At 39.2% G+C, this 13,379-nt stretch overlaps 2 protein-coding genes and 2 long non-coding RNA genes across 9 annotated transcripts in view; 1 reads left to right on the top strand and 3 right to left on the bottom strand.

Annotated features, from left to right (window-relative positions):
* Positions 1-13,379, bottom strand: part of LOC109194483 (titin) — a 722,900-nt gene that overhangs the window by 532,907 nt on the left and 176,614 nt on the right. The gene's annotated exons all lie outside the window — the stretch shown is intronic.
* The window catches only part of LOC102081169 (uncharacterized), a 151,558-nt gene that overhangs the window by 59,157 nt on the left and 79,022 nt on the right, over positions 1-13,379 (bottom strand). The window lies entirely within an intron of this gene.
* Positions 1-13,379, bottom strand: part of LOC102077482 (low affinity immunoglobulin gamma Fc region receptor II-b) — a 74,868-nt gene that overhangs the window by 8,653 nt on the left and 52,836 nt on the right. The gene's annotated exons all lie outside the window — the stretch shown is intronic.
* Positions 10,262-11,939, top strand: LOC112846253 (uncharacterized). The gene is made up of 2 exons (XR_003219143.1): positions 10,262-10,850; positions 11,028-11,939. It is a non-coding gene; the product is annotated as an uncharacterized LOC112846253 (long non-coding RNA).

Below are 13,379 nucleotides of genomic sequence, written 5' to 3'. Positions count from 1 at the left end.
GGTGCTGTCCATTCATATTTCCACACCTTTCCTTCACCTCCCTCAATCTTACATCTGAGAGTGATTGTCTCACCAGTGAATATCTGAGACCAGCTGTGCTGCAGTTTCACTGTGATCCTGTTATGAACTAACAAAGAAAAACATGCAGAAGCAGGTTTTTTATCATAATTATTTTAATGCTGATTTGTTGTGCAGGAATGTTTAAAAGCAACTAAAATATTATATAGTACTTGTATAATATAATATAATATAATATAATATAATATAATATAATGATTCTTTCAGTGTGCAGACACTCAGCCGTTTGACCCAAGTACTTTAACATTTTGATAAACCTCTGTAGCTGACTCTGCTTTGGTTCCTCCACAAGATGATTGAAAAAAAAAAAGAAAGTTTCTTTTAAAATGTCTGAAAGTTCAAAGTTTTGATATAACCAACCATCTTAATTGTAAATCTCAATCAAAACAGATGAATCAATTTGAAATGATTACATTTTACTTTTCTGTTCAGATCAATAACTTTTGACATCATTTCTCCAGTGATTAGACTGCATGTCACATGATTTAATAATTTCAATAACAAGCAATTATATTTTTGGTAATCAAATTTTTAAATCTGTAATATTAATTAGAAGAAGAAAAAGAAGAAGAAGAATGAACTCCTCACTCTATGCCTGTACAGACGTTGTTTTGTTGCAAATTAAATGTTTAAACTCACCAGTTTGCTGAACTGTGACGTCACTGCTGTCCTCTGTGTAGTAAACTGGATCTCCTCTCCCTCCTCTGCAGTGGTACAGACCTCCTTGTGAGACACTAATATCTCTGTTTGCTTCATTTCCTCTCATGAGCTGAGCTTTAGAAGAGACTGAATCACGTCTGAACCAGTCAAACTTCCAGCCAGCAGAGCCCTCCACAGAGCAGCTCAGTGTCACACTGCCCCCTGCTGGTATGACTGAACTGTGTGCTGTCAGTGTGGCTCTGGGTTTACTTGCTGTTGAGTTTAGAGGAAAAGTAAAACGTTAGATCATCACTTTTTTCACGAAGAAAATTTCTTATAGTAGTGGTCAAACTTTAAACACTCACTGAGTAATTTATCAGGACTAACTGCTCTGTATGTGACACAGAGTACAGCTACAAACAACAGATTTCCCGTGGTTTATTATTCATTGACTGAAAGACAAATATCAAATAAAACAGTTTTGAATACTGCATTATCTCAGTTGCCTTTTGATTCATATTTTAATCGTCACAATGCACTGAATTGCTTCTTTTATTTCTGCTGGCGTGGGAGAGTGTCATGATTACACCTGGACTATTTGTCCTCATCAGAGTTTATAAAGTCATTTTACTACAACTACTATTAAAAACTAAATACCCTGTGATTGTTTGGGTAAGGAAGATAACAAGCCTTGCACTGAACACTGACTGTCAGTCATCAGTGACAAAGAAGGTATTTACAGTGATTTAATGTTTCCATTTTAAATAATTCATAGGCTTGTGACAACGGCTAAATAACATTTTACATTGAAAACTCATCACCTTCATGTATCTGTACCAACTTTAATAAATAAATAAATAAATAACCCATGAGGTGAAGATCTGAGATAATCTGACTTCTCCTTAAATTACAGATTGTTTTTCTTTTCTTTTTCAAGATCTTTCATTGTAAGTGATTATTTTTGGTACCACATTCAAAGCTATTTGTCAGCTAAAAAAACAAAACAAAAGCTGCAGTATTGTTGAAAGACAAAGGATATTATCACAATACACTACACAGATTAATTTGTTATGAATTCATATGTGTTCAGCTTACGTGATACAGTCAGTGTGATGATATCACTCCACTCTGTGAAGAAATAGTCCCTTCTGCCCCGGCAGCTGTATCCTCCACTGTCAGACTCAGTAGCTCTGATGATTCTGTATTCATTGGATGTTGGAGGTGTGTTTAACTTGGCTGCTCTCCATTCATACGTCCACTGAGCTCCTTCACCTCCCTGAATCTCACATCTGACAGTGACTGTCTCACCGCTGTATATCTGAGTCCAGGATGGCTGCAGGGTCACAGTGGGCTTACTGGGAACTGTTCACAGAAAATATCCATTGACAAGAAACAAAGTCAACAGAGGTGCATCATGATTTCTGTTTCATATAATAATAAGAGCACTCGGAGATCACAGCTCCCTCTGAAGGACAAGAGTTGTACTAAAACTTTAATGTTTTATGCTGATGTCAGCATTAGTAATATGGAAATATAGTGTAGTATATAAATATTTTTGTTCCATTGTGAAGTCATATTATGTTGTATTGAGAAAAACAAATTTGTGACCCTGACCTTTGACCTTGATGCATTACATATGAAAATTGTTTATTTTACTTTACCCAAATAACTGGAGCAAAATTGGCTGAAATCTGTGGCTTCTAGAGGTTGTAAAAACTTGAGATTTTAAGATATATTCATGCAGCATGTGAAGCTGAAAAAATGAATGGCGTGGTATTAAAAAAGATTATACTGTGTTGTACAGCTGCCTCAATGCCATTTCATATTATATGTTACTAAAAATGGTTTCTAGATTATTTTTTATTTATATATTAAGGACAACTTTGACACTGGGCCCTAAAATGAAGGTCAAACTCAAATGCTTAGCCAACCTAGTTACTTATGTCCTACAACGCCAATACATTGTTGTGAAATTTGAAGACGATCCATAAAAAAGGATTTATATAAAATCTTTAGATTACCATATTTGGTGTGACGTTGATCCGATCATCTCCAAAATAAAATCAGCTTGAGCTGTTACTGGTAGCTATTATTCTAAGACAATTTTACTTTCACATAAAAGGAAAACATAGTGTTCATTTAACAGATGCAGAAACAAAGAGTGTGATCTTAAGGTCATTGAAATAATAAAAGAAACTCACGTGTCTCCATAACTGTGACGTCACTGCTGTCCTCTGTGTAGTAAACTGGATCTCCTCTCCCTCCTCTGCAGTGGTACAGACCTCCATGTGAGACACTAATAACTCTGTTTGCTTCATTTCCTCTCATGAGCTGAGCTTTAGAAGAGACTGAATCACGTCTGAACCAGTCAAACTTCCAGCCAGCAGAGCCCTCCACAGAGCAGCTCAGTGTCACACTGCCCCCTGCTGGTATGATTGAACTTTGTGCTGTCAGTGTGGCTCTGGGTTTACTTGCTGTTGAAGAAACAAAATAAGAAACCACGAAAACATAATCAAGAATAAACTTGTTACAGTACTTATCATACTTTAAACACTGATTAATTTATCTACAAACACAATGCCTGCTTATCGATCCCACTTATCGGTTCTTGAACTCTTGCTTTCAGTTTGCTGTAACTGTTTTCCTGTTAAGACAGATGTAAACATGAAAACATTAAATGTCAGCATGAATCATGGTCCAACTCACATGAAACTGTCAGTCTGAAGGCATCACTCCATCCTGTTAAGAGATAGTCACTGCTACCCCGACATCTGTAGTCTCCACTGTGGGACACTGAAACTCTGCTGATCCTGTATTCACTGGATGTTGGAGGGTTGTTTGTGTTGGGTGCTGTCCATTCATATTTCATCTCCCTGTTTTCACCTTCCTTTATTTCACATTTTAAGGTTATTGTCTCATCAGTGAACATTTGAGACCAACTCTGCTGCACTTTCACAACAGCCTGAACTGTTCCCCAACAAACAAATAAAAATAGATAATAAAAGAATATCAGGAAACAAAACTAAAATTTTTATCAGGTACTACTTTTACATTAATCATGAATTTGTTTCATTTCAGAACAAAACTTAACACTCACCAATCATAACTGGAGCACTGTCCTCTGTGTAGTAAACTGGATCTCCTCTCCCTCCTCTGCAGTGGTACAGACCTCCTTGTGAGACACTAATAACTCTGTTTGCTTCATTTCCTCTCATGAGCTGAGCTTTAGAAGAGACTGAATCACGTCTGAACCAGTCAAACTTCCAGCCAGCAGAGCCCTCCACAGAGCAGCTCAGTGTCACACTGCCCCCTGCTGGTATGACTGAACTTTGTGCTGTCAGTTTGGCTCTGGGTTTACTTGCTGTTGAAGTTACAGGAAAAGTAGAACAGATTGTCCATTCAGGAATAGTAATAATAATATAAATAAATAAACACTGTTCACAGATTAACTAAACTTTCAGCTATTTGCACCAAAGAGCAGTAACCCCATAAATCACATCTGAACTTTGGACTTCAAAGGATTCAGTGAGTGTAATAAAGCGTTAATGTTAATCACATTAATTACATCCTGGTGACAATATGAGCTGCAATAAATGAAAAAAAAAGAGTAAATAAATTCATACATGTATAAAACCTGATGATGTTTTGATATTTAGCAAATAACAGCCGAGTAACTGCAAAACGGCTTTGAATGTAAGACTATTTGTGACTTAATATTTTAACGTTTACATTTGGGTTGAGTGATATGTAAAATTTTTACAACCAACATTCATCAATCCAGTAAATAACAATAGGCGATATATTCACCCAGGTGACTTTTTGATGGGCTGAGCAATTAATCATGCACGGACTGATTTGCGCATTTAGAACACAGAAGAAGTCTAAACATGGAGGAACCAGTTGCCAAAAAAATACAAAGTCGCTGCTGCATTTGGGCGCACTCTGATGAGAGTGCCTTTGCTTGCAGCTGGAAGAAGATGCCGTTAAAACAGCCCTATTATGTTTTTTTTTTAGTTGACTGCTTCTCTTAGCTTTGACCAACATTATTAGCAAACTTACTCATGGGCAGATAAATAAATCGCTCTTGTAAAAAAGACCAGTGAAAGCCTCAGCCTGTCGTCGATGGTCAATAAATACAGCCAATCACCCAACCTTAGATTACATGAATGATCTTTTTTATTGTGTGCTCAGTTATCTGCCGTTTCATAACAACTCAGTTAAACTTTCAAAATACAAAGTCTCAGTGTTGTAAAAAAATGTCAACAAATGTATTTTCCAACAGTCAAAAGCAAACTGAAAAACAAAACAATTTCTTTCATAAAAATATGAACCTGAATGATCTTTTTTCTTTGCGCCACCTACTCACTGTGAAATGTGGCTTGATAGCTTTAATAAAACAAAGGGTAAAGGGTCTTGCAACTTTCAGGTTACTGATTTTACAAAAATTTTAATAAACAACAACAAACAATGGCCAAAAACACCAAATATAAAATAGTAAGCTGCCTGGAAACAGCTGGATCATTGTTAGAGTTTTTAGAGGGTCTTAACTGTTGGTGGGAAGATAATTGTTTCCTGATGTCCTGTTTAAACAGATGTGTAAATGAAAACAGGAAACTTCAGTTTGAATTGTAGATAAACTTACATGAAACTGTCAGTGTGAAGGCATCACTCCATCCTGTTAAGAGATAGTCACTGCTACCCCGACATCTGTAGTCTCCACTGTGGGACACTGAAACTGTGCTGATCCTGTATTCACTGGATGTTGGAGGGCTGTTTGTGTTGGGTGCTGTCCATTCATATTTCCACACCTTTCCTTCACCTCTCTGAATCTCACATCTGAGAGTGATTGTCTCACCAGTGAATATCTGAGGCCAGCTGTGCTGCAGTTTCACTGTGATCCTGTTATGAACTATATATATATAATAATATATAATAATAACAATAATAATATGGATAACAATAATAATAACAGACATTTTTTTTATTTCAAGTGAAATGTTCAATCTCACCAGTTTCCTGAACTGTGACTGAGTCACTTTCTGTCATTATGATATTTTTCCCTTCAGCTCTACAGGTGTAATTTCCTCCTTCAGACACAGAGATCACTCTGCCTGATTCATCAGTTTTTATGGACTTTTCTTCAGATGAGGTTTGTCTGAACCACTCATATTTTAAGTCAGCAGATTCCTTCACATCACAGGTCAGTGTCACACTGCCCCCTGCTGGTATGGTTGGTATGGTTGTGCTGTCTGCTGTCAGAGTGGCCTTGTCATGTACTGTAAGTTGGACTTACAACAAATGAGAATGAAGAAAAAAGGGGAAATTTATTTTATGGCTTTTTCAGTCATACAGGTACATCACATCTCTATGGACACTTTGGAGGGAATTGAATCTGTGCTTCCATATTAGTATTTAAAATGGTTGGTCTCAATAGAGATATCCTCCAAAGTAAATGTGATTATATTTCAGAACTCACCAGTTTGATGAATGACGACTGGATCACTTTCTGTTTGGGATGAATTTGTGTCTCTTCTCCATCCTCTGCAGATGTACGTGCCTCCTTCAGACACAGAGATCGCTCTGCCTGATTCATCAGTTTTTATGGACTTTTCTTCAGATGAGGTTTGTCTGAACCACTCATATTCTAAGTCAGCAGATTCCTTCACAACACAGGTCAGTGTCACACTGCCCCCTGCTGGTATGGTTGTGCTGTCTGCTGTCAGTGTAGCCTTGTCATGGTCTGTAAGTTAGAAATACAAAAAAACAAATCCCCCCAGAACAAGAGAACTATTGTCACTGCAGGTTTAATGAGAATTTTAAAAAGGCCATAATGTTTTACCAGATTTGTAGTTCTGCATCTGTTCACCACCACAGTCGATTGTAAATCAAATAATTAATGTGACTGAAGTGCAGACTTTCAGTTTTTAGTCAATGAGTTTTACCAAAAAAAATCTATAAATTGTTTAAGAATAACAGCCATTTCTATCCATTTCTGCGGGGAAAACCTGTTCTAAGCTTGATATTTTTAGCACCTGATGGCTCTTTTCAACTTCTCGTTTGTAAAAACTCTGCATACTATTTCACGTGATTCAGTTTATTTTGAAAAATCTCAACAGGATCTTGAGCTTTATTGTGAAAGGCTTATGTGGAAAATAAACAAGCGGACGACAGAACCACGCAGTGGTTTAACCATCGTTGTTGCGAATGTCAACGCATAAAAACAGTCGCTTGCCCGTCCGTAGGGTGGTTATATTAAATATAAGAGACAGAGAGAAATTCTACAGTGACCATCAAAACAATGAAAAAATATTGCCGTAAACAGTTTATTTTGCGACACCACGAAACAAACAATAGCGTAATATGCAATGATAGACGTTTTCATATCGTCATCCGATATATATCGTTATATCGAACAGCCCTATATCCTTGTGTCTCTGACCACTCGGCCACACTCACTCGCCTCAGCTCTCGCTCCTGCCTCCTGCCTCCTGCCTGTAACCCAAATGTATTCTAACTCAACCTGTTCTTTACTTCCCTCACATCAGAAAGACTCTGAGAGAGCTGGAGGCTCTCCACCCGTGGATAATCAGCACCCACATTTATCACAGTCACCTGTTTGTCTCAGCTACTCGTATCTGTGGAAATAAACTCCTGATCATTTTGTAAGCTCTTGTGTGTGTTCTGTGTCTAAGTTTTGGTTCGGCCATGACAAAAGTATAAACGTGAAGTTTAATTTAGAGTGATACTGTCATGGGTTGCTGTGCAGCAGGCACGTTAGGACCCAATATGCAGGATGTGGAAGCAGAACTAAACTCAAAACAGCTTTACTGATGAAACTTCACATAAAAACAGAAAACCCAGAGAGGGCTGAGGGCAAAAAAAACTCAGATACTAACCAAGAAATACAGAACAAACAGGGAAAATAACTATGAGGAAGATCACGACAAAGGCTGAAGTACACACATGTAGTGTAGTGGCGAATTTCTGTCCCAAGCTTTGAAAAAAGAATTCTTCCACTTCTTAATGTGAGCTGTCCAGATTTATTTCTGACTCGTACATACAAACAAACGATGTCACGGTCAAAAAACGATTTGCTGCTTCAGCGCACATTTCCATTGCCGTCCTGGCTCATTCTAACCTGCTACCACACATGCGCTGTAATGTTTTCTTACCCGACACATTAAACACACAGCATATATTCTCTAACAACATATTATACAAAATCAAACATATAACATAATAACTGAAACAGTATCAAAAATATTTCTCTATTGGCTCTAACATGTAATAATCAGGGAGCTAAATCGGGGAGACAAGACAGAGGGAAGAAACACCTGAAAACAAGGACACAGGACAAGGGACTGTCAAAATAAGACAGGAAGCATAAACACTGAAGCAGAGACTAAGACACAAACTTGACCCAGACAAAAGCTAAACAAACATAAAGACAAGTCTGACTAAGCACAGGAGATCTAACAGAAACACAGACTAGACTCAGGGAACACAGGAGGATGGGAAACAACCGTGAATAATAAATAAAAATGACAACTATACACACAGAATAAGAATGAAAACATAATCTAAGAAAAAGTTTAATATTAGAAAAACTCAAAACTGTAAAACTACAACAAACCAAGTGAAACAGAGAATATCAAACAGATGCTGAGAGTCCAAAACTGAAAACGCTTGGTCCAAAATCCAGGATCATGACAGATACAGATCAATACTGTTCAGATTTTATAAACAGGAAGAAAAGAAAAAAAAGCAAAATCTTACCTTCAGCATCACCATAGCAGAGTGTACAGAGCCCTAAAATCAAGACTGAAACATCATCAAACTCATTAAAAAAGGTGAATTTTCAGTTCATGTTGATCCTCAAATCAGTTTCTAAGCTCATAAACTATAAACTTTAAATGTAAAACAGCAGTTTATCCCACACAATGTTAAAATGAGCCAAGTCAGCACCAATCACATTCTTAGACAAACCTTTTCACCTCCTCATGATATTTAAATAGTTTCTTTAATCAGTAACATGCAAACAGAGAAAGTCAGTGATGTACTTACAGAATAACTCCAGCACGCAGAGCAAAGAGCGCCTCATCCTCACATCCAGCCCTGCTGCTTTAACTGTTTTACTTTGTACTAAAAATTAAGCAGAAGAAAGAGATGCTGTTATTTATATAGATAAGAGTGTGACTTCTTCTTCTGACTCTTTGTGCTTCCTTCCTTTTCACACTAAGCTCAAACAGCAGTTGTAGCTTCGACTGCAGCAGTTCCTGTATATTCAGAACAGATTAGCTTGTTTCTTCTGTGGTTCCATTTTTGTTTTCTATTCAAACCTGTTCTGTTACTAAACCTGAAGTTGTTCTGACTTGAAGGAACTGAACCACAACCCTTCTGATAATTAGAAGATTCTAGCTGCTCTGCCTCCTCAGCTACAGACATCCTAATGGCTCCAGCACTGTTACATTCATTAAAGTTTATTTATTTTTAAAGTTGACGTTTAACTTTGGTTTTAGATCCTGTAGCAACAGTAACTTGAGTGAATGATGCACACTGAGCAGTTTTACAAAGCACAGCAACAACCATGCATTGCTTTATTGTGTTAAACAGTTTTCTTAGACTGAATTTCCTGTTCCCCGTTTACACATAAAGAGGTGTGCTAGCTGCCACATACTCACTAGAGCTAATGTGTGAGCAGACAATGAATTCACTTTGGCCATGTCCACACTAAGGCTACGTCCACACTAAGGCTACGTCCACACTGCAGGCGAAAGCACATCAAATCCGATTTTTCTGACCCTATGCGACCCATATCCGATCATGGTATGACAGTGTGAACGGCACAAATCCGATATTTTCAAATCCGATCTGGGTCACTTTCGTATGTGGTACTGAATCCGATACATATCCGATGTTTTAGAAAGCGACTGCTGTTTGAACGGTCAAGTCGCATTAAATCCGTCTTTTACGTCACTGACACAAGACAGACGCCAATTATCAGCGCCGGAGAAGCGCCCGATAGGACATCGCGAACGATTTCTTGCCATCCGGTGAAACTGTTAGGAAGACCACGTTGGAGAAATGTGAACATTTTATTTTTACTGTATTTTCTGCAGATTCTGACAGAAATCTGCAGATTATCCTTTGAAGCACCGCTCCTCTAAAACAGCAAAAAGGATCATTATTAGGTTATTTGCATTATTATGTAAATAACAAAATAACTTAAAGCAAAAATTTGGAAACATAAAGTCCGAAGTCTTTATATTAAGGGCAATCAGTCAAACAATATTGTTTGCTCTGGGTCTAAACAGACCGAGTTGTGTGTGACATCTTCTTTTGCGCATGCGGGCCGCTTTGAGCGTTCACACTAGAGCGCGTTTGATGTCGCATTTTATGTGTAGTGTGAACAAGCAGACAAAAAAATCGGATTTGATCAAAAAATCGGAATTGAGCATTAAGACCTGCAGTGTGAACGTAGCCCGGATAAATTTGAAAACGGCGTATACGTCTGAAAACGCTCCGCGTCCACGCTATTGTTTTCTATGGCAAGCCATTAGTGCCAAAATTCGCCACTTTTCTAACCCGTTTGATTAAGAAACGGCGTAAAAAACGCCGTTTAATTATTCAAAACGCCGAAAAAAACGGCGTTCTGTTTCGACAAACGCCGTTTTTTCCGACTCTCACATGGCGCCCTGAACGCACCATCCGAGTGACGTAAAAAGCGGCGTTCAAAGACACACGGAAACGCCGTTTTTTACGCCACTCGGCAGAAAACGCCGTTCAAAGATGCATAAAAACGGCGTTTTTTACGGCGTTCTGTGCCAGCTGTAACGGCGTTTAAAACGGCGTTTTATTGAAATTATGCAGGGCACTCCCCATGGTTCCCTCATCCAATTACTTTCAACTCATTTCACCCAATCAAAGAAGAGGAAGTGCAGACCACACTAATGCATCACCGATTCACCTTGCTGCTAAGTGATTGCCTATTCAGTACCAGTGCTTGTCACAGTATTGACTTGTATTATAATCCCACTATGCATTTTGATGTGTTTAAGGCATGATCAAGCAAACAAACGACAGAATACTTTTTCTGAAACCTTAACTGTGATACCTGTTATGGCAGCTAACAGGTAATGAGCAGCGCTAGCTCTGCTAATTTCTGAGCTTCTTTCTTATTTTCCTCTTTACTTCTCTTAACCTTTAACTTATGTCTTAGCAATCAGATTCTGCCGTCATGCATTACCGCTCCGTGCTAGTTATGTTGACTTTTCTCTTCTTTTGTCTTCTCTTTTTTCACCCGTATTTAGACACTCGGCGCATGGCTCCTTTGTTTACGTTAGGGATCAGCTGTTAGCGCTGCGCCCTGCAGCTGCGCTACCGGCAGACAGACCCTACGTCCCCAGTGAGGGAAGAGACGGGGGTGATGTCTCCCGAGAAGGACACCTTACACACCATCTCTCCTTCCTGTAATCACTGTAAACGTGAGATCGCTCCCTGATATGATTGAGGAGCTAATGACGCTAACCCGGTCACAGTGGCAGTACCCCGACACTGCCCGGTACTCCCTCTGTGAGTAGGCTGCCCGGCTTCCAGCTGCTGCGGCCGGACAAGACCAGAGACAGCGGTGAGAGGAAAGGAGGGGGACTGGGCAGTGTTTGTTAAAGACAGTTGTGGTATCCCTGGGCACATTGCTGTGAAAGAACAACTCTGCAACAGAGACATTGAGCTATTAGCCGTTAGCATCCGTGGAGGCAGCCTGTGACTCTCTGTGGTCCGCAGACTGCAGACGCAATCTCCGAGAGCTCTTCTTCTAATATCAGGGGACTTTAATCATGTCTCGCTGGACTCCACACTGCCCACCTTCACCCAGTATGTGACCTGCCCCACCGTAGGCAATAAAACATTGTACTTAATGTATGCCAATGAAAAAGTGGCATACAGTTCATCACCTCTCCCTGCCCAGGGAAGATCTGATCGTAACCTAGTGCACCTTGTCCCTGTGTGCAGCACTTGTGCACGGAGCCACCAATCACCCACGCAGTGCAGAGATGGTCCGCGGAGGGCATATGAATAAATAATAAAAGCAAATAAATGACAGAATGCTTTTTCTGAAACAAACGGAGACCTTAACTTTTATCAAAATACCATTTTACTCAGTTTAAAGTAATACCACTGTATAATAGCCTTCAATTGTAATATTATTAACAGCATCTCAGGAATATTTTGCCCCTTCAACATGCATTGAAAAATAACCTGATATGCAGTTTTACACCACCGTCATTGGCCTCATTAAAGATGGTGTTGAGTCTGTACACCGGCAGGAAGTTGAGAAGCTTGTACTCTGGTGTAGTCAGCACAAGCTGGAACTGAACACGCTTAAGACTGTGGAGATATCCCTCAACACTGCCTCCCCTCACCATATCTACACCAGTTCTACACTGCAGTCATTGAGTTTCTCCTGTGCTCCTCCATCACAGTCCGGTATGAAGCAGCCACTAAGCAGGACAGGAGCAGGCTGCAGTGGACTGTACTGGCAGCAGAAAAGATCATTGGCACCCCCTGCCCTCCATCCAGGACCTGCACCTCTCAAGAACCAGGAAACGGGAAGGGAAAATCATCACAGACCCCTCACACCCTGGACACAGACTTTTTTGACCTGCTGCCCTCTGGCAGACGGTACAGAAGCCTTCAAACCAGGACCACCTGACACAGGAACATTTTCTTTCCCCTCGCCATCTCCCTCCTAAGTGGTTGAACTGTCACACTGCTAGACTGCAACTGCAGTCTTTGGTATTAACTTCTGTAATCTCTGTATAAAAGAATTAGATTGTGTATTATATTGTTAGTTTATACACCTGTGTGCATATGTGCATGTGTATTTATGCATGTCCATACACATAGATGGATTGTGTTTTACATTTTTTTGCTTGAGAGACGCCCTCAATCGGAACCTAATTCCTTGTATGTGTTTGTGCATATACTTTGCCAATAAACGCGATTCTGATTATGAGGTATTTCCCTCTGGATGGCACACACACGTAAATTAAGTAGAAAAAATGTCATGTGTATTGCCTCTTTTAAAATTCTTTTTTGGAAACCACAAGAAGAGAAATATGTGGCATTCCCTTATGTCATTTTACATCTGTCAGTAGACAATTGTGAACATATTTTGATCTGGCTTTTTTTCCTTAACTCAATAGACCTGGCACACATTCTACAAAGACAACTCACTTCCTCTGTTTCAAGCTCTTTGCTTTAAGCAGCTAAAGGGGAGTTAATTTTCTTCTTCCGACTTAGTGCATTGAAGGTATCTTGAAGTTAGTCATTTCAAATCTCACCTTTTCCCGTTATTTTTCAGAGATTACAAGTTCATGTGTGACATTTATTTAAACCACCCTGTAGCTAAAAGTAAAAACAAACACTGTAGAAGCACTTGTGGCTGTGTCCTTTGTGCACACACTAGTGAAAATGAAAAACATTCATTTTTAGAGTGTTTGATCTATAAACATGCACCACTGTGTAATCCCTTTTTTGGATGAACAGGCTTAAAAATATAGGCTAGAAAGCGACTTCATTTCAGCGATTTTGGTTCCTTATCAGCAGAGTCAGACAGTATGAATATGAGGGGGCTTGTAGAGATGACAGTAGGCAAGCAGACA

Source organism: Oreochromis niloticus, linkage group LG3, assembly GCF_001858045.2.
Source record: "Oreochromis niloticus isolate F11D_XX linkage group LG3, O_niloticus_UMD_NMBU, whole genome shotgun sequence".
In the NCBI taxonomy this organism is placed as follows: Eukaryota; Metazoa; Chordata; class Actinopteri; order Cichliformes; family Cichlidae; genus Oreochromis; species Oreochromis niloticus.
This window is presented reverse-complemented; position numbering and strand designations above follow the sequence as displayed.